An 18,866-nucleotide genomic window follows, 5' to 3' on the forward strand; every position below is an offset into this window, starting at 1 on the left:
AGGTCAGTATAGATGGACTAATAGAGAAAGTCCCACACACTGCTAGAAGGCCAAATATTTTTTCAGAGCTAGATGCAGATATAAATTATTTTTAATTTGCAACCTGATGGAGGTCAGTATAGATGGACTAATAGAGAAAGTCCCATACACTGCTAGAAGGCCAAATATTTTTTCAGAGCTAGATGCAGATAAAAATTATTTTTAATTTGCAACCTGATGGAGGTCAGTATAGATGGACTAATAGAGAAAGTCCCACACACTGCTAGAAGGCCAAATATTTTTTCAGAGCTAGATGCAGAAAAAAATTATATTCAGTTTGCAACCTGATGGAGGTCAGTATAGATGGACTAATAGAACAAGTCCCACACACAGCTAGAAGCCCAAATATTTTTTCAGAGGTAGATGCAGATAAAAATTATTTTTAATTTGCAACCTGATGGAGGTCAGTATAAATGGACTAATAGAGAAAGTCCCACACACTGCTAGAAGGCCAAATATTTTTTCAGAGCTAGATGCAGACAAAAAATTATTTTGAATTTGCAGCGTGATGGAGGTCAGTATAGATGGACTAATAGAACAAGTCCCACACACTGCTAGAAGTCCAAATATTTTTTCAGAGCTAGATGCAGAAAAAAATTATATTCAGTTTGCAACCTGATGGAGGTCAGTATAGATGGACTAATAGAACAAGTCCCACACACTGCTAGAAGCCCAAATATTTTTTCAGAGCTAGATGCAGAAAAAAATTATATTCAATTTGCAACCTGATGGAGGTCAGTATAGATGGACTAATAGAATGATGCTATGCCCAAAAGATTTTACTTCACTAGGTGCAGTAAAAAAATTGGTATTCTATACACAGGTGGTATATCTTGCAACACAGATAGGCTACTCCACTGACTAACACACTCTGCAATAGGCCAAAAAGGATTAGCTTTGCTAGATTCAGCCAAATGCTGTGAAAAAAACTTGCACAGCACTGGCACAGACCTGCCTGGCAAAAACTGATAGGAACTGATGTAACCTAGTCCTGAAAAGGACTGCAATTACAATTAGTCTTTACTCCCACAATCTATCTATTTAAGAGCACAGACCTGCCTGATAAAAGTCGTAGGAAATGCTGTAACTTAGTCCTTAAAAGGACTGCAATCACAACTATTCCCTATTCCCAAGCTATCTGTAGATTTGTGCGAAAATTGGCTTGAAATTAACAAGGTATAGCGCACACAGCAACAGCGGTGCCGTCTAACACGCAGCTGCAGCAGTGAGAAAATGGTGGCGACGGGGAAAATGGCTTGGTCTTATAGGGCAAGGACATGTGACATACACTGCCAATGACACATGCCCTTGCTTGTGTGAAAAAAAGCACTTCGCTCCGTGTGTGTGCTGCTGATAGGCTGACAGATTGCACCTCCCCACTGTAAATGCGGGAAAGAGAAAAAAAAATGGAGATCTTCATTATTCCTGCAGAGATCCATCCCCTGCCCCTCCCCCCACCCCGCTGTACACTCAAACTGCGTATTAACTTTAATTTTCATCATTACTGAGAAAAAATCCAGTTATGATTTTGGTGCACGAACAGTTATCGAACATAACCTCGAACAGCCGAATTTTTCTCAAATCGTTCGTGTTCGCCGAACGGCTCGAACACCGCCCAAAACAGCTCGAATTTGAGATTGGCGAACAGTTCGAGTCGAACAACGCTCATCTCTAGTGTCTATCAGCCATATCCTCCTTCTTCTCCTCTCGCTTCCTCAAGCTCAATGTGAACAAAACTGAACTCATCATCTTTCCTCCATCTCGCATATCTTCCCCACCTGATCTTTCTATCACAATAAATAATATCACAATTTCCCCTGTACCGGCAATCCACTGCCTCGGAGTGGTGCTATATAAATTGCAATGGCGCAATAATGCAATGGCGCTATATAAATTAATAATAATAATAATAACAACCCTTGACTCTGCCCTGTCCTTCAAACCCCACATCCAAGCTCTCGCCACCTCCTGTCGCCTCCAGATCAAAAATATTTCCAGAATCCGTCTTTTCTTAAACCCTCAATCTACTAAACTGCTTGTGCATGCCCTCATCATCTCCGCCTCGACTACTGCTACACCCTCCTCTGTGGCATACCTGCTAACACTCTCACACCCCTCCAGTCCATCCTTAACTCTGCTGCGCGACTAGTTCATCTCTCGCCTCGCTACTCCTCTGCTACCCCCCTTTGCAAATCCCTTCACTGGCTCCCAATTGCCCAGCATATCCAGTTCAAAATACTAACACTGACCTACAAAGCCATCCATAACCTTTCTCCTCTGTACATCTCTGAACTAATCTCCCAATATATTCCCTCGCGTAATCTCCGGTACTCCCAAGACCTCCTTCTCTCATCCACACTTATTCATTCCTCACCCAATCACTTCCAAGACTTCTCCCGAATATCCCCCATCCTCTGCAATTTTGTGCCCCAACATATCTGAATATCCACCACACTCGGATCCTTCAGACGGAACATGAAAACCCATCTCTTCAAGAAAGCCTACAGCCTGCCATGACCCCGCTGCCTCCTCAACACCACCGGAGCTGCTGCCTTACCAACACCCGACCTGCGCCTCACCAACACCGGAGCTTCTGCAACCCACTTTCTCCTTCCCCATCATCCTGTAGAAAGTAAGCCCGCAAGGGCAGGGTCCTCTTCCCTCTGTACAAGTCTATCATTGTTTATTTGCTACTGTAAGTGATATCTTTATTTTGTACTGTGTGATAGCAGCAAAACATTGAAAACCAGATATAAATCTTGTATTGCTGCAATCACACCGACCTGAAGAATAAAGCTGTCTTATCACTAATAATGCATGGTGAACCAAGCAAAAATAAAAATAAGAACTATTCTTGTACTGCTGTCTATCTGTTTATACTACCTCAAAAAATCAGAATAAGGCTCGGCTCACATTTATCCTGCGCTCTCCGCTAAGCGCTTACATTGAGGTTTCTGTGTAAATCCCCAAAAAATGTGATTCAGATGAAACCCCCAACAGAACCATTCACTTATGAGGCAGATGAAGATCCTTTGGACTCTGTCTGGTCTGTGTTCCAGCGGTGTCCCATCATTTTGGGTATTCTTTTAGAGCCCCTGTGTGGATAGCCACAATTTTGTGCATGCCAAAAAAGATGGATACCACAGAAATAAACGCCAAAAGGCATACAAAGTGTTTCCATCTGCCTCATTATAGTGAGTCGTTCCATCGGGGGTTTGGTCTGAATCAAATTTTTGTGGGATTTACTCTGAAACCCCGACGCAAGAGCTGAGCATAGAACACAATAATGTGATCCCAGCCTTATACTAAAAGTGATTGAAAAAATGTTATGAGGGGATCGATCTGCGGAAGGAATCAAGCCTAGTTGAACTTACTGAAATTCACAATTTCATGCAAATTCAAGCATTCTGAGATTCAATTCATGGTTCGAAATAAAAACTTGTCCAGCACCATTTCTGTCACTGCTGAAGCATTAGAGAAAGGGCTAGTGTTTTGCATTGCTGTGCACCTATTAGATATAACAGATTATCATACCTTGCACAGTGGTGGTCAGTACCTGGGCTATCACAGATCACCAGTTCCCAGTTGTTTTCCATCTTCAAAGTCATAGGGTAAGTCTCCCTCTTGTGTCGTGTGCTAGCGCTTATGGTTAGCTTATGGTTCTCTCTCTCCTGTAGAGTATAAGCTGTTATGGTCATTGAAGTTATCTCTCTCTCTCTTCTTTCTCCCACGCAAATTTTCAGAGCAATTGTAAGCTTTCAAGTGAATTTATTTGCCACAAATCAATTTTTTGGGGAAAATTTGGCGAAGCCAGCCAATTTGAATGATCCACTCATCTCTGATGCTAAACACTAGTAACACTCCAGTAATGAAAGGTCAGAATAGCTTTTGCGAGATATCTATAAAACCTGCCTAAACAAGACTACTGTCACCAGAATGATGGGAAAATACAGTAAGAAAAGGAAAGGGCGCGATTCAAAGCATACCACATATACCACATCATCTGTCAGACATGGTGTATGCAGTGTTATGGTAGGGGAATTTATGGTTACCAGTTGAACTGGGTAACTGGTGTTTTCTGATAATGTGACGGTGGATAGAAGAAGGATGAATACTGAAGTGAATAGGTCTATATTTACAATTTAGGATGGAGCTTCACAATAGACAAGACTAATGACCAAAAACATTCCATGAAATCAATCCAAAAGCTTTTTAAGGTAAAAATGAGGATCCTTTAATGGCAGAATCAATCATTTGACCTCAACCTGACTGAGCAAGCTTTTCATTTACTCGAGACAAAATTAAAGACTGAAAAATTCACAAACAAGCAGCAAAGAAAGGAGCTTCAGTTAAGACCAGTCAAAGCATTTCAAGGGAGTAAGTTCAGTTTGATGTGACGCGCCCCTGGGCCTGCTGTGTCGCGCAGCGTCTCGCGCACGGGGGCTTACCCGGAACCGGATCAGATGAGGGTTGTAGTCTCCGAGTGGCGGGGACCCGGTCCGTGCCCAGGGAGTCAACTCAGTGTGTGGCAGTCTTGATAGATGTTATTTGAGTGTCGACTACGCCACCCGTTGATTTGCAGCTATGGAGCTGCCGCTGCAGGGCAGACCGCTGAGGCCGGTGTAGAATTGTGCAGCGTGATAGTATAACCCCCAACGGGAGGGGTATGGCCTCAGGGCAGCCGACGTGGAAGACGAGGGTAGCAGGAACCACTCAGAGACGGTGCGGTGTAATTCAGGGTCTTTACTGGTAACAACGATAGACCCTCCCGGAGTACTTGCTAGCGAACGGGGCCTGGTCAGTCCTTGAGCAGATGGGATCTCCCCTGGCCAGGCGGAGTTGTAGGCCTCCCAAACTGACTGTACTCTTCTGGCTACCTTGCTAGAAGCGGATATAAGTAGCCCACGTCCCTGAGTGTACCGTGTGGTGCTCACCCGTATGGCCGGTGACTCGGGGCCTTCTAATGGCTTCTGCTCCACGATGGCGGCGCTGGTCCCACGCGTGTGACCGTGCCTTCGGGTTTCTGGGCCTGAGGACCTGAAATCCCCTGCCAGTCGGCTTCTGCTGCTGGGTAAGAGTTAGTCCCCACAGCCTCGGACGCCGGGTCCGGTAAGAAAACTTCTCAGTCAGGGCGAGCTCTGCAGCTGCCAGCCCCTGACTTGTAGTAGTATTGCTCCCACTGAGCTTCTGCTGTTTCTTCCTGTGACTGTTTCTTGTCTCTACTCTCCTTGACTGACTAACCCTGCTTCAGCCCCGGGTTTTTTTTATAGGGGAAGGTCTTCCCCTCCCAAGACTGGGCAGGAGGTGTGGCATGCACAGGATCCCTGGCCAAGAGACCTCCCACCTGCTCTCAGACATAACATTGCTTGTTACTGTGGAAACCAGACCCCTGGGGTGCCACATTCCCCCCTAGTGAAATGTAGTACTCCGGGACTAAACATATTTTAGAAAAACATAACAAGATATAACAATAACAATACAATAAAGAAACACATAAAGGTGGTCACGGCATGTCCGTAACCGGGTGCAGTCTTTGAAGAAACAAAGGTGTCCATTTCACCAAAACAGGGAGACGTAACCAGGTAGGGGTCTGTCCTACCCCGAGTCCTTAACAGTCTCTAGTCCATCCTGGGTTACGCTCCAACTAATTGTACAAGGATTCCCGGTAGATCCACCAAGGATTCCTAAAAATAACTAGAAACACAAAATTATACACAAGCAACAATACACAGGTAAACATAAATAAAACAATTTATACACTTTAAATCCTCCAGCGTGCGGGTAACTGGCCTCTAGTGGCCCTAGTGGACCTACGGAGCTGACGGCCTAGCCCTGAACTACAGGGTGTAGGAGCTGTCAAGGGCAAACTGGGCAGCTGTCTACCGGCTCTTTGGCTCACTAGGGATATGGCAGGCTCACTGCAAGCAGAGGGTTGATCCTCCTGGGTTGCGGGTGTGGGGTCTTCTGCCTCCTGGACCGGCTGTTCTTCCAGCTCTACCTGTTGCTCCGTAGGTGCTTGGGATGCTGGTTGGAGGAAGGTGAGTACAGGTACCACAACTGCACCATTGACTTGAGTCCAAGACCGAGGGAAGTCCCCGAGCACAGTACTAACCATATCTTCCCTTTCCTCTACGGGTCGATGGTCTTCTTGTTCCTCCTCAGGGTTCCTCAGTTGTTCGGGACACTTCTTCAGGTGGTCCCGGGATACAATGGCTGTGGTTTCCCCTCCGTCTTTACTGATGGTACAAACCTTCGGGTTTTCGTGGCTTGAGGGCAGTACGGTGTACGGGTCCTTCTCCCACTGGTCGTCCAACTTGTGGAGCCGTCTCTTCCTCTTCAAGACCTGCTCTCCGGGTACCAGGGGAACAGCGGGAGGATACTGGTTGTAAGTTTTCTCTTGTCTTTCCCTAGCCTGACAGAGACTTCGCTCCACGCTCTCCTGTACTCTCCGGTACTGCTGCTGCCTCTCTGTGTCCCAGTCTGTTTCTGGTGAAGTGTCCTCGGGTGTCAGGACTCCCATTTCCAGGTCAACAGGTAACTTACCAGGTCTTGCCCTCATTAGGTAAGCCGGGGTACAGTTGGTGGAACCTACCGGGATGTGGTTGTATAGGTCCACCAGATCGGGCAACTTCTCAGGCCACAGACTGCGTTCTTCCAGGGGCAACGTTTTTAGAAGATCCATTACCACCTGGTTCATTTTCTCACAAAGTCTATTAGTTTGCGGATGGTAGGGTGTCGTCCTTATCTTCCGGCAGCCATACAGATTGCAGAATTCCTGGAAGACCTCCGCTTCAAAGGCAGGTCCCTGGTCCGTCAGCACTTGGTCCGGGTACCCGTGTGGACGGCAGAAGTGCTGCTGGAAGGCTCTAGCTGCTGTTTGAGCCGTTAAGTCCTTGACGGGGACGACAACCAAGAACCGGGAGTAATGATCCACGATGGTTAACGCGTAGACGTAGCCACTTCTGCTTGGGGTCAGTTTTACATGATCCAAGGCTACCAGTTCCAACGGGTGCCGGGTGACGATGGACTGCAGGGGAGTCTTCTGGCTGGCACGGTCCTTCCTTCTCAGGTTGCACGGGCCACAGTCTCTGCACCACTTCTCGATGGTTCCCCTCATGCCTACCCAGTGGAATCGCTCGCGCAGCAGGAACTCCAGCTTCTTCCACCCGAAGTGTCCAGCTCCGTCGTGGTATGCCTCCATCACCATGGCTGCGTCTCTTCGTGGCACCACTACTTGCCAGAGTAATTCATGCGTCCGGGAGTTAACCATTCGGCGGCACAACTTCCCTTTGTAAAGGAACAGTCGACTCTTCTCTGCCCATAGTTGTTTGGCTTCCTCCGGAGCATCTGGTTCAAGGCGAGCCTCCGGCCGAGTCAGCATCTCCTTCACCAGTCGGACGGCAGGGTCGCTGTCTTGCGTTTCCGCCCAGTTGTAGTGGGGTAAGGGGTTCAACGTAGCAGCCTGCTTACTCCTTACCCGGTGGGAATACTGGATAGTCCCATGACGGTGGAACGCAGGGAGTTCAACTTCTTCCAGTCCCTCCGGATCTTCTCCTCCGTCCGGCAGGTTGGGCATCCTGGACAGGGCGTCCGCGTTGGTATTGGAGCATCCTGCCCGGTATTTGATTGTGAACTCATAGTTGGACAGACGGGCCATCCACCTCTGCTCCAGGGCACCGAGTCTTGCCGTGTCCAGGTGTGTCAACGGGTTGTTATCCGTGTACACGGTGAACCGGGAAGAAGCGAGGTAATGCTTAAAGCGCTCGGTGACTGCCCATACTACGGCCAGGAACTCCAGCTTAAATGAGCTGTAATTCTCGGGGTTCCTTTCGGTGGGTCGCAGTTTTCGGCTGGCGTAGGCGATTACTCGTTCCTTCCCCTGCTGGATCTGGGACAGTACGGCTCCTAGCCCGATGTTACTGGCGTCGGTGTAGAGGATAAAGGGCTGGCTATAATCCGGGTACGCCAGGATTTCGTCCCCCGTGAGGGCCATCTTCAGCTGGCGGAAGGACTCTTCTTCCAGCTCCTCCCATTTGAAGGGCGGCTTCTGGTTCTTGGCCTTCCGGGACTGGCCTATCAGGAGGTCCTGCATAGGTGCTGCCTTTTTGGTGAAACCGGGAATAAACCTTCGGTAGTAGCCTACCAACCCGAGGAACTGCCGCACTTCTTTTACGCTGGAGGGGCTTGGCCATTCCTTAATTGCGGTGATCTTATCAGGGTCGGGAGCCACTCCGTCAGCGCTCACCACGTGTCCCAGGTACTGCACCTTTGGTTTCAGGAGGTGACACTTGGAGGGTTTCACCTTTAGGCCGTAACTCGCCAGAGCTTCGAACACTTCCGCCAGGTGTTTCAGGTGGTCCTCATACGTCTTGGAATATACGATGACATCGTCCAGGTACAACAGGACCGTCTCAAAGTTTCTGTGGCCCAGACAACACTCCATTAGTCGTTGGAAGGTTCCTGGTGCGTTGCAGAGTCCGAACGGCATGCAGGTGAACTCGCTAAGTCCCATCGGGGTGGTGAATGCGGTCTTCTCCCGGTCCGCCTCTGCTACAGGAACCTGCCAGTACCCGCTAGTGAGATCCAAGGTAGAGAAGAAGTTAGCAGATCTTAAAGCAGCCAATGACTCCTCTATCCTTGGTAAGGGGTACGCATCCTTGTGTGTGATACGGTTGATTTTCCGGTAATCTACACACATTCTCATGGTGTTGTCTTTTTTTCTGACTAAGACTAGTGGAGCTGCCCAGGGGCTACAGCTATCCCTAATCACCCCAGCCTCCTTCATGTCTCTAAGCATCCCCTTGGCGTGTTGGTAGTGGGCAGGGGGTACGGGTCGATACCTCTCTTTTATAGGAGGATGGTCTCCCGTGGGGATGTGGTGTTCCACCCCCTTGACTCGCCCGAAGTCTAACGGGTGTTTACTGAACACTCTCTCGTACTCTTGAACCACCCGATAGACTCCTTGTTTCTGGTGTGCGGGAGTGGAGTCAGTACCCAGATGTAGTTGCTGACACCAGCCCTCCATGTTTTTCTTAGAGCTGTTACCTTCCTCCGGGTGAGATGGAGGCAAGGGTTCCACAGATTGTATAGAATTTTGGTTAATGGTATATAATTTGGCTAGCGTGGCATACCGTGGCAGGTACACTTCCCTCTCCCCGATATTTATTATGCGAACGGGCACCCTCCCATGGCGTACATCAACCACCCCCCGTGCTGTCAAAATGGTGGGCCTACTGTCCGAATAAACTGGTTCTACCATTGCCTGGTAATCCCTACCTCTCAGACCAATAGCTGCCCGGCACCAAATCATCATTTCACTTTTTGGGGGCATGGCAATAGGAAAAGGGTCACACATTCTTACGCTACCAATCTCACCGCCGGAGAGTTCCACCTGTTGCCGTCGCATCAGTGCCCGGATCTCTTTCTGGAGCACCCGCTGCTCGCCGGAGCTGGCGTTCTTGGCAACCTGCTGTAAAAGGAAAATCACCTCTGCAAGACAATTTTCAATTACATTAGTTCCTAGAGTTATTTTTGGGTGACTCTCATGTTTGTCAATATCTACAATGATCAGTCCCTGTGCTGCCAGTTCGACTCTACCGATTTTGATGGTCACCTCTTTAAATCCGATCTGTGGCACGGGCTGGCCATTGCTGGCGATGATACTCAAGTCGTCGTCGGGGTAGCGGGTAATATCCGAGTCATTCCAGTACTGCTTAAAGAGCACGTACGGGATGGTGGTGACCTGTGACCCGGTGTCCAGTAGGGCACTCATGGGAATGCCATCCAGTACCACAGGCAAGACTGGACGTCCTCCCACATATCTGTCGCGCCAGTTCGATGGGCCTGGTGATCTTTTTCCTGGGGGTTGGCCCTCTACCCCAGGTTGTGCCCGTTTAAAGAACAGTACCTTGCCATATGTCCGGGTTGATTGCAGCGGCGGCAGATGGGTCGTCCGTCCTCGCTGTATCGGTCACTGGGTCTTCCTCTGGCCGGTGGGGTCCTCCTTGGTCGACGCCACGGGATGTCCTCCGGTCCGGATGCCAGCTGGATCTTCCCTGGGGTGGAAGCCTGTAAAGACTGCACAGTTCGGGTTAGCGCAGCAACGCTCTTAGCTAGCTCTTGGACCTGATGGTGTAGGTCTGGAGCCGGGTCATTGTCCAAAGCCTGCGCATCAGCTCCCACAGGCCCTGCCGACAAAGGCGCCGCCTCCTGGTGGTAAGTGATAGCAGGGCGCCTGTGGGTCACAACGCCACCCGGTGCTGGTTCTCGGAGCACCCGGATGGCTCTGTCCTTGAACTGTGCAAAGCCCAGATGGGGATCCTGTAAGGCCATTGCCCGCAACTGGGTTCGGTGGGTATTACAATATAGTCCCTCTATAAACTGTTCGGTCAACAGCCTGTCCTCGTTTCCCACTCCATCAGGGTCGGTCTGCTTAATGGCCCACAGGGCCTCTTGTAGGTTTAGTGCATAGTCCCTTATACTCTCATGCGCTCGCTGCTTGCACCCGTAGAATCTAAGCTTAATCTCGGCTGAGGTGCGGGTATCAAAGGTGTCCTTCAGCCGGGTTAGTATCCCTGCGATAGTCTTCCTCCCAGGTGGCCAGGATTTTACTTCCCTTTTGGCTGCCCCGGTTAGTTGGGCCACCAGGATGCTCACTTTTTGCTCTTCTGTGAGGGGGTACACCTGGAAGAGGCTATCCAGCTTTTCTCTAAAGTCATGCAGGGTATGTGACTCCCCTGAGTACTGGGGTAGCCAAGCTGCTCCCGGGATATAGGGCATGGTGAAGGACATAACTGCAGCAGCGGTAGCGCTGGCGGGGGTTGAGGCAGTGAAGCTCTCCTCCGTATCCGACATCTTCCTCCCCCCTAGTGGACCGTGGCCTACCTTGCGATGATCCTCTTCCGTAGGCCGCGGCTCCGCAGTGGATGGTTGAGGACCTTCCGTCGCGCTCCTGTGACGTCGGCGTCTGCTGGGCTCCTTCCAGGACCTTACGCAACGTCCGGACGTGAGGCGGGGCTTCAGTTCTCGCGCGCTTTCGGAGTCCACGCCCCTCTTCTTCCCGCGCGGCGTCCTCAAGATGGCGTCCAATGGCGGGAAAACTCCACGGATGGCGGGAAGAAGGCAGAAGATGGCGCCGGATGGCGGGAAACTTCACCGATGGCGGGAAGAAGGCTGAAGATGGCGCCGGATGGCGGGAATCTTCACCACAGGTAAGTTTGAAAAGTCTCTTTTTCAGGCACGCAGTACCCGGTGGTTGCGGGCACGAAATCCTGCCGACTACGCCAAAGTTGACGCGCCCCTGGGCCTGCTGTGTCGCGCAGCGTCTCGCGCACGGGGGCTTACCCGGAACCGGATCAGATGAGGGTTGTAGTCTCCGAGTGGCGGGGACCCGGTCCGTGCCCAGGGAGTCAACTCAGTGTGTGGCAGTCTTGATAGATGTTATTTGAGTGTCGACTACGCCACCCGTTGATTTGCAGCTATGGAGCTGCCGCTGCAGGGCAGACCGCTGAGGCCGGTGTAGAATTGTGCAGCGTGATAGTATAACCCCCAACGGGAGGGGTATGGCCTCAGGGCAGCCGACGTGGAAGACGAGGGTAGCAGGAACCACTCAGAGACGGTGCGGTGTAATTCAGGGTCTTTACTGGTAACAACGATAGACCCTCCCGGAGTACTTGCTAGCGAACGGGGCCTGGTCAGTCCTTGAGCAGATGGGATCTCCCCTGGCCAGGCGGAGTTGTAGGCCTCCCAAACTGACTGTACTCTTCTGGCTACCTTGCTAGAAGCGGATATAAGTAGCCCACGTCCCTGAGTGTACCGTGTGGTGCTCACCCGTATGGCCGGTGACTCGGGGCCTTCTAATGGCTTCCGCTCCACGATGGCGGCGCTGGTCCCACGCGTGTGACCGTGCCTTCGGGTTTCTGGGCCTGAGGACCTGAAATCCCCTGCCGGTCGGCTTCTGCTGCTGGGTAAGAGTTAGTCCCCACAGCCTCGGACGCCGGGTCCGGTAAGAAAGCTTCTCAGTCAGGGCGAGCTCTGCAGCTGCCAGCCCCTGACTTGTAGTAGTATTGCTCCCACTGAGCTTCTGCTGTTTCTTCCTGTGACTGTTTCTTGTCTCTACTCTCCTTGACTGACTAACCCTGCTTCAGCCCCGGGTTTTTTTATAGGGGAAGGTCTTCCCCTCCCAAGACTGGGCAGGAGGTGTGGCATGCACAGGATCCCTGGCCAAGAGACCTCCCACCTGCTCTCAGACATAACATTGCTTGTTACTGTGGAAACCAGACCCCTGGGGTGCCACAGATGATATCCAAGCATTCCAAACTTCAGACAGTTATTGACCATAAAGGATTTGTATCCAAAATGTAAAAATGTTATATGTATAATTAGGTAAGTTTGACTAATTACTTTTAAGTCTATCAAAATAGAGTAACGATGTTAAAAGTTGCTTTTGTTCCTAAAATGTTAAAGCAATATTTTGATAAAACCTCTTAATTGCTTACTGTCCTTTCAACAAACTTTGCATATGTAAGAAGCATTGTAATTAGAGATGAGTGAATCAGGCGAAATTTAAATTCACCTCTTCGTACATATTGTCTCAGGAAATTTGATTTGCAGAAAAGTTATTCTTTGAGAAACTGAATGCCTCTTATTGTGCTCTGGGGTCTCTCCAGTTCCTGTAGCATGATAAATGTAAGATGCAAAAAAATAAAAAAAATACTTATACTCACTTTACTGCTCATCTCTTGGGCCCCTCCACTGCTCACCATAACCCGTCCAGGTCTCATCACATCTTCTTATCACTGTTGTGAGCTCTGAATCACCAGGCCTCTTCATGCTAGGCTAGGACTTCCAGCTCTGATGAGGCCCAGGACAGTTTAGTGCAATCGTGAGTAAGGTCAACACGTCACAATATGCACCTTGACTTTGATCGCGCATGCGTGGAAAAGTGTCTAGCGTCATCACTATATATAGAATTTTTACCTTTTGATGGCACTTTATGATCCAACAAAATGGTGGCCAGCGGTAGATGCGAATTACAAAAATTCTGCATTTTGGCGAATGCAGATTTTTGTAATACATTAAAGTAGAACTCAGTTCCACTCTAATATATATGCTCATCTCTAATTGTAATATATTTTATCAGAGAATGTGCTTCATTCTCCACTTGTGAGCCACTTCTACTCAAACCTGAGTCTATCATTTGCTCAGAAAAAAACAAAGGCAGAGAAACAGATCATAATGTAGTTTTCTAGTTAGTGATTCATCTCACACCAGAGTAATTGTGCACAAAATGTATATTATAAAATTGTATTATTTTTCATGTTTCTGGAACCTGTCTTCCTCTGCGTTGCTGGTAAGGGTTTTTACAGGACATTTTACATTGTCTTAAGGCTAAAAAATATATCATATATATAGTTGAGCAAAAACAATTTGCAGGACCCTGATCCAGTGGCCAAGTCAGTAGTTTATGGCTGTCACTTCAGAACCCTGTGAACGTTCTACCTGCCAGCATCCCCAACACAGTAGATTAGTAGACACAGCATGGCATCATGTATGCATCACCCCACAACAATTATGTGGCTCCAGGCTTACTAATCAAAAGAGGCGCTGGGAATGTCGACAGGTAGGAGGAATTTATCCTGATCTGAACAAACAGCCACATAGGCACCTTCAGGTTTAGAAAAAATAAGGTCTTTGTTTCTAGAAACAGTACCACTTTAGTCCATGCATTTAGTATCATCTCCTTTGTATCATGGGCTAGATCCTGCCCATGGAATAAAGTGGAACTGTTTCTGGAAAAAAACAAAACCTTTTTTTAAATCTTCGAACCTATTAAATTAATTGTTACGGTTATGATATCACCAAAACTAAGTTAGTACAGTGTTGGAATACAACAGTGTATGCATGTCATGTATTCTTTTACAATGTACCATTTGAATTTTAATGCTCCCCAAGTGAGAGACAGGCTTGTCGCTAAGTCTCACAGTTGGGGAGCATTGCGTGATAATGTATATTATACGTAACTATACCAAGTGGTAGACAGCCAGGACAAGATGGCAGGAGAACAGGAGCAATAGGAACAGCGACACAAGATTGAGTAGTGTGGGAACCAGAAGCCTGGGAACAACTTAGGAAGTGAAAGTAGCTGCAGAGCAAAGTCGGGTGACATCACCAGCACTGAGGAGGAGGAAACTGCAGCACCACTAGAACATTTTCATGGCTCCTCCACCATTGTGTTTTACAGATAACTTTCACTCATCTGCGACCCAGTAGAAAGACATGAGTCTATGTTAAGGTCCTGCAAGGCACATGTTATCTGCACATAGCCATGTGCTAGCCTGTTTCAATGTTTTATTCTGCAGTCTAGGTTGCTTAGCTCATGGAAACACATAGCATATAAGAAAGCTGCAGAAATTTTCATTTATATCGTGATTTGGTATTGTTTCTATAAAACCAGAAAATTCTTGATTGTTACTTGTGAAGTAACATGACATGTCCAATAAACTCCATTGCTGATAACACACTTAAGTGTCAATAACAAAATGGCCATGTAGCTATGTGCTGATGGCATAAACCATACTTGCTTCTGAGTCACACAAAGGTGTTCTACAAAGTGGTCAATGTATTACGATATAAATTGGAAATACTAAATGACAAAATGTAATTAGCATTGGAAGCATCAATAATTGCAGTCAAAACAATTAATACTGTATTTGTGGAACAAAAATTAAATGTATTTGTTTACAGCCAACCCTGGCGGACAAATTTTTGGACAAAGGTACTTTGCGTATATTCATGCTTTCCCATGATCGTGACGATACAAATTTGGAATATTTTGTATGCCAACTTTATTGTAAATTCTCTGCATACTTAAGAAACTCATTAGCTCAGGTCGCACTTGCTCTTCCATTATAGTAATTACTTAGGCAGAAAAGCATAGAACATGATGTAAGTAATTCAGGGAAAGTCAACAGTTCACACTCCCATGAACAAAAAGTTATTACTAATTTATTGTAATGCACACGCCCGGGCTGAGCGGCGTGTGCGTGTGATTCCACTGGACCGTGCCGGAGAGTGAATGCCTGGAACGGCGTAACTAGGTATTCACCCGATCCGACCAGGGTCGCACGACGGCATACGACGCCAGTGCACCAAGGAGGAACAGAGCAGAGGGACCAGGTGCTACTCCAGGACAGACCCCGGACACGGCTGTTGACCCACACAAGGGAATACAGGAACAGACAGGTTAGGCTGGCACACAGACTGGTGGGTATAGGCAGGCACGACTGGTATGCAGGCAGGCGGGTATGCAGGCAGGGGGGTACAGGCAAGCACGGCTAGAGTGCAGACAGGGAGGCACTAGCAGGTAGGAACACAGACGGGATAGGACCCAGTACACACTGGGACTCAGGAACAGAACCACAGATGTGGGGGACAAACACAGCAGAGTAAGGCCGCCCAGAGTGGTGAGCGAGAGCAGGGCAAGACGAGACCGCCTAGAGCGGTGAGCGAGAGTAGAGCAGGACGAGGCCGCCTGGAGCGGTGAGCGAGAGTAGAGCAGGATGAGGCCGCCTGGAGCAGTGAGCAAGAGTAGAGCAGGACAAGGCCGCCTGGAGCGGTGAGCAAGAGTAGAGCAGGACAAGGCTGCCTGGAGAGGTGAGCAAAGGGTTAGAGCTGAGCGAGACTGCCAGAGCAGTGAGCAAGGAGTCACAGCAGAGCGAGACTGCCGGAGCAGTGAGCAAAGGGTCAGAGTGGAGCAAGACTGCCGGAGCAGTGAGCAAAGGAGTCAGAGCAGAGCGAGACTGCCGGAGCAGTGAGCAAAGGGTCAGAGTGGAGCAAGACTGCCGGAGCAGTGAGCAAAGGGTCAGAGCGGAGCGAGACTGCTGGAGCAGTGAGCAAAGGGTCAGAGCGGAGCGAGACTGCCGGAGCAGTGAGCAAAGGGTCAGAGCGGAGTAAGACTGCCGGAGCAGTGAGCAAAGGGTCAGAGCGGAGCAAGACTGCCGGAGCAGTGAGCAAAGGGTCAGAGCGGAGCAAGACTGCCGGAGCAGTGAGCAAAGGGTCAGAACGGAGCGAGACTGCCAGAGCAGTGAGCAAAGGGTCAGAGCAGAGCGAGACTGCCGGAGCAGTGAGCAAAGGGTCAGAGCGGAGCGAGACTGCCGGAGCAGTGAGCAAAGGTTCAGAGCGGAGCAAGACTGCCGGAGCAGTGAGCAAAGGGTCAGAGCAGAGCAAGACTGCCGGAGCAGTGAGCAAAGGGTCAGAGTGGAGCAAGACTGCCGGAGCAGTGAGCAAAGGGTCAGAGCAGGCCAGAACCGCCGAAGAGGTGAGCAAAGGCAGAGCAGGATAGAACCGCCGGAGCGGTGAGCAAGGCAGAGCAGGCTAGAACCGCTGGAGCGGTGAGCAAGGCAGAGCAGGCTAGAACCGCCGGAGCAGTGAGCAAGGCAGAGCAGGCTAGAACCGCCGGAGCGGTGAGCAAGGCAGAACAGGCTAGAACTGCCGGAGCGGTGAGCAAGGCAGAGCAGGCTAGAACCGCCGGAGCGGTGAGCAAGGCAGAGCAGGCTAGAACCGCCGGAGCGGAGAGCAAGGCAGAGCAGGGGGGACAGGGCTCTGTACACACGGAACAGGCAGGAAGGGAAAGGCAGAACCAGATACCCACAGGGTACTTACAGTGAAGTAGCTAGTGGACCACTAACTCACAAACGGACGTACAGTGACAACGAGCAGGAGTTAGGTACGAGTTCAGACTCTGCAGAAAAAGGAAAGGTACGGACATAGAGAAACACAGGAAACAGGCTAGAAGAGTATACAGACAAGAACAGACACAGTAGCAAGATACAGGAGCGGGTCTAGGTATGCAGCCCCTAGAAGGCGGGAGGAACAGGCTAGGAGCGTGTTCAGACATGACAGACAAGATACAGGAGCGGGTCTAGGTATGCGGCTCCTAGAAGGTGGAACGAACAGGCAAGGAGCGTGTTTAGACAGGCCTGGAAATAAAGCCTCCAGGAAGGGCAGGCAAGCAAACACAGAAGGGGACCTGGCACATTCAGAGTGAAAGAGCACACTGAATGAAACACAATGCTCAGGCAGGGATTCATTGGAGCAGCTGGGTTAAATACCAGGTGACAGACAGCAATAGGCTGGGGACGCACAAGGGGTGTGCCCGCAGCAGGTACAAGAAACAGGAAGTGATCGGGCGCCACCCTTAAGCAGCAGAAACAGAGGCAAGCAGACAGCATGGAGGGAAGCCAGGCTAGCAGACTGGACTGGAGATCAAGTGCGCGCTCTTGCACAGTGGGAGATGGACCACTATGCAAGGACGCCGCCAGGTATGTTACATTTATCATCTCAATATGATGATGATTACTTCAATACTCAAGTTTTTTATTTTGCTTTTTTAATATGTTGTTAATGCAGTTGTTCTCCTTCCTTAACCCCTTCACGACATGACATATTTACGTCATATGTAGTGTCCCTGACTTTGATGCAGGCTACGAAGCTGAGCCCACATCTTTCCCTGCACATGACAGCTGATTTAATCTGCTGTCATGTGCCTTTAACAGCTGCGGGTAGATTGGAGCTCCACCCGCGGCTGTTAACCAGAGGGAATTAACCCGCGCTATCCGGAAGCGCGTCATTCCGGAAGCCAATCTATACCCGTCACTTGATTGCGGGGCGCCGATGGGTTGTCATGACAGTCTGCAGAAGACCCCCGTGCCTGTCATTATGATACTCCTGTGAATGCCTCTATAGCACAGGCGATTGGACGATTGCAGCTTTAAAGAGGTTGTCCACTACTTTTACATTGATGACCTATCCTTAGGATAAGTCATCAATGTCTGATTGGCTGCGTCTGACACCTGGCATCCCCACCGATCAGCTGTTATCAGTGTCGGCAGCCGCAATTACGCACTTGAGGAGCCGACCACCTTCTGACAGTGACTACACATCAGCCTCCTACTGATTTGAATAGAAGGCGGATGTGCAGTATCAAGCCCCGGCCACTACCAGAAGACAGAGCAGCTCGGCAAGTGACTATTTCTGGCTGGGGTCCGCTGCCGACACCGGTAACAGCTGATCGGCGAGTGTGCCGGGCGTTGGTCCCAGGCTAATCAGACAATAATGACCTATCCTAAGAAAAGTCATCAATGTAAAAGTAGTGGACAACTTTTTTAACTTTCCTAAGGGGACTATTAACCGCTTCCCGACCGCCCACTGTAGATAAACGTCTGCGCTGCCTGGGCTTTGTGCAGCGCGGACGTTTAAAAACGGTGGGTGGTCTCGCAGCACTCAGGACCCCCAGGGTCCTGCAAGCGCTGTGGGAGCGGTGCAGAGCGATAGCTCTGACAGGGAACATCATCGGGACCTGATTAGATCAGGTCCCAGTGATGTTAACCCTTTGCTGTCTTCTATATACCGCGATCTATAGTGATCGCGGCATATAGAAGACAGCAGGAGGAGAGGGGGTCGTCCACTTACCTCTCCGACGACCCCTGATTCCTTTCAGGACCTGACGTTGCTATGGCAGCTGGAGGTCACATGACTGTCTCCAGCTCTGCCATATATGGTGTCCTGCCTGGCTCAGCCTGCAGCTAAGCCTGACAGGAGACTGACTGTGTGAAGATCTCATGTAATGTAATATATGTCTATTACATTACATGAGATCAGGGATCAGAAAAATAAAAATTTATGTCCCATACAGGGACTAAGTAAAAATGTAAAAAAAAGTTAAAAAAATGTTTTGAAACTATTAAAAAAAAATACAAAATAAATTAAAATAAATAAATAAAATATTAAACCGATAAATCCATATATTTTTGCAAAAATAAAAAAAG

The sequence above is a fragment of the Phyllobates terribilis genome, unplaced genomic scaffold (genome assembly GCF_046119375.1).
Source record: "Phyllobates terribilis strain yellow unplaced genomic scaffold, ASM4611937v1 Scaffold_4__5_contigs__length_816908805, whole genome shotgun sequence".
In the NCBI taxonomy this organism is placed as follows: Eukaryota; Metazoa; Chordata; class Amphibia; order Anura; family Dendrobatidae; genus Phyllobates; species Phyllobates terribilis.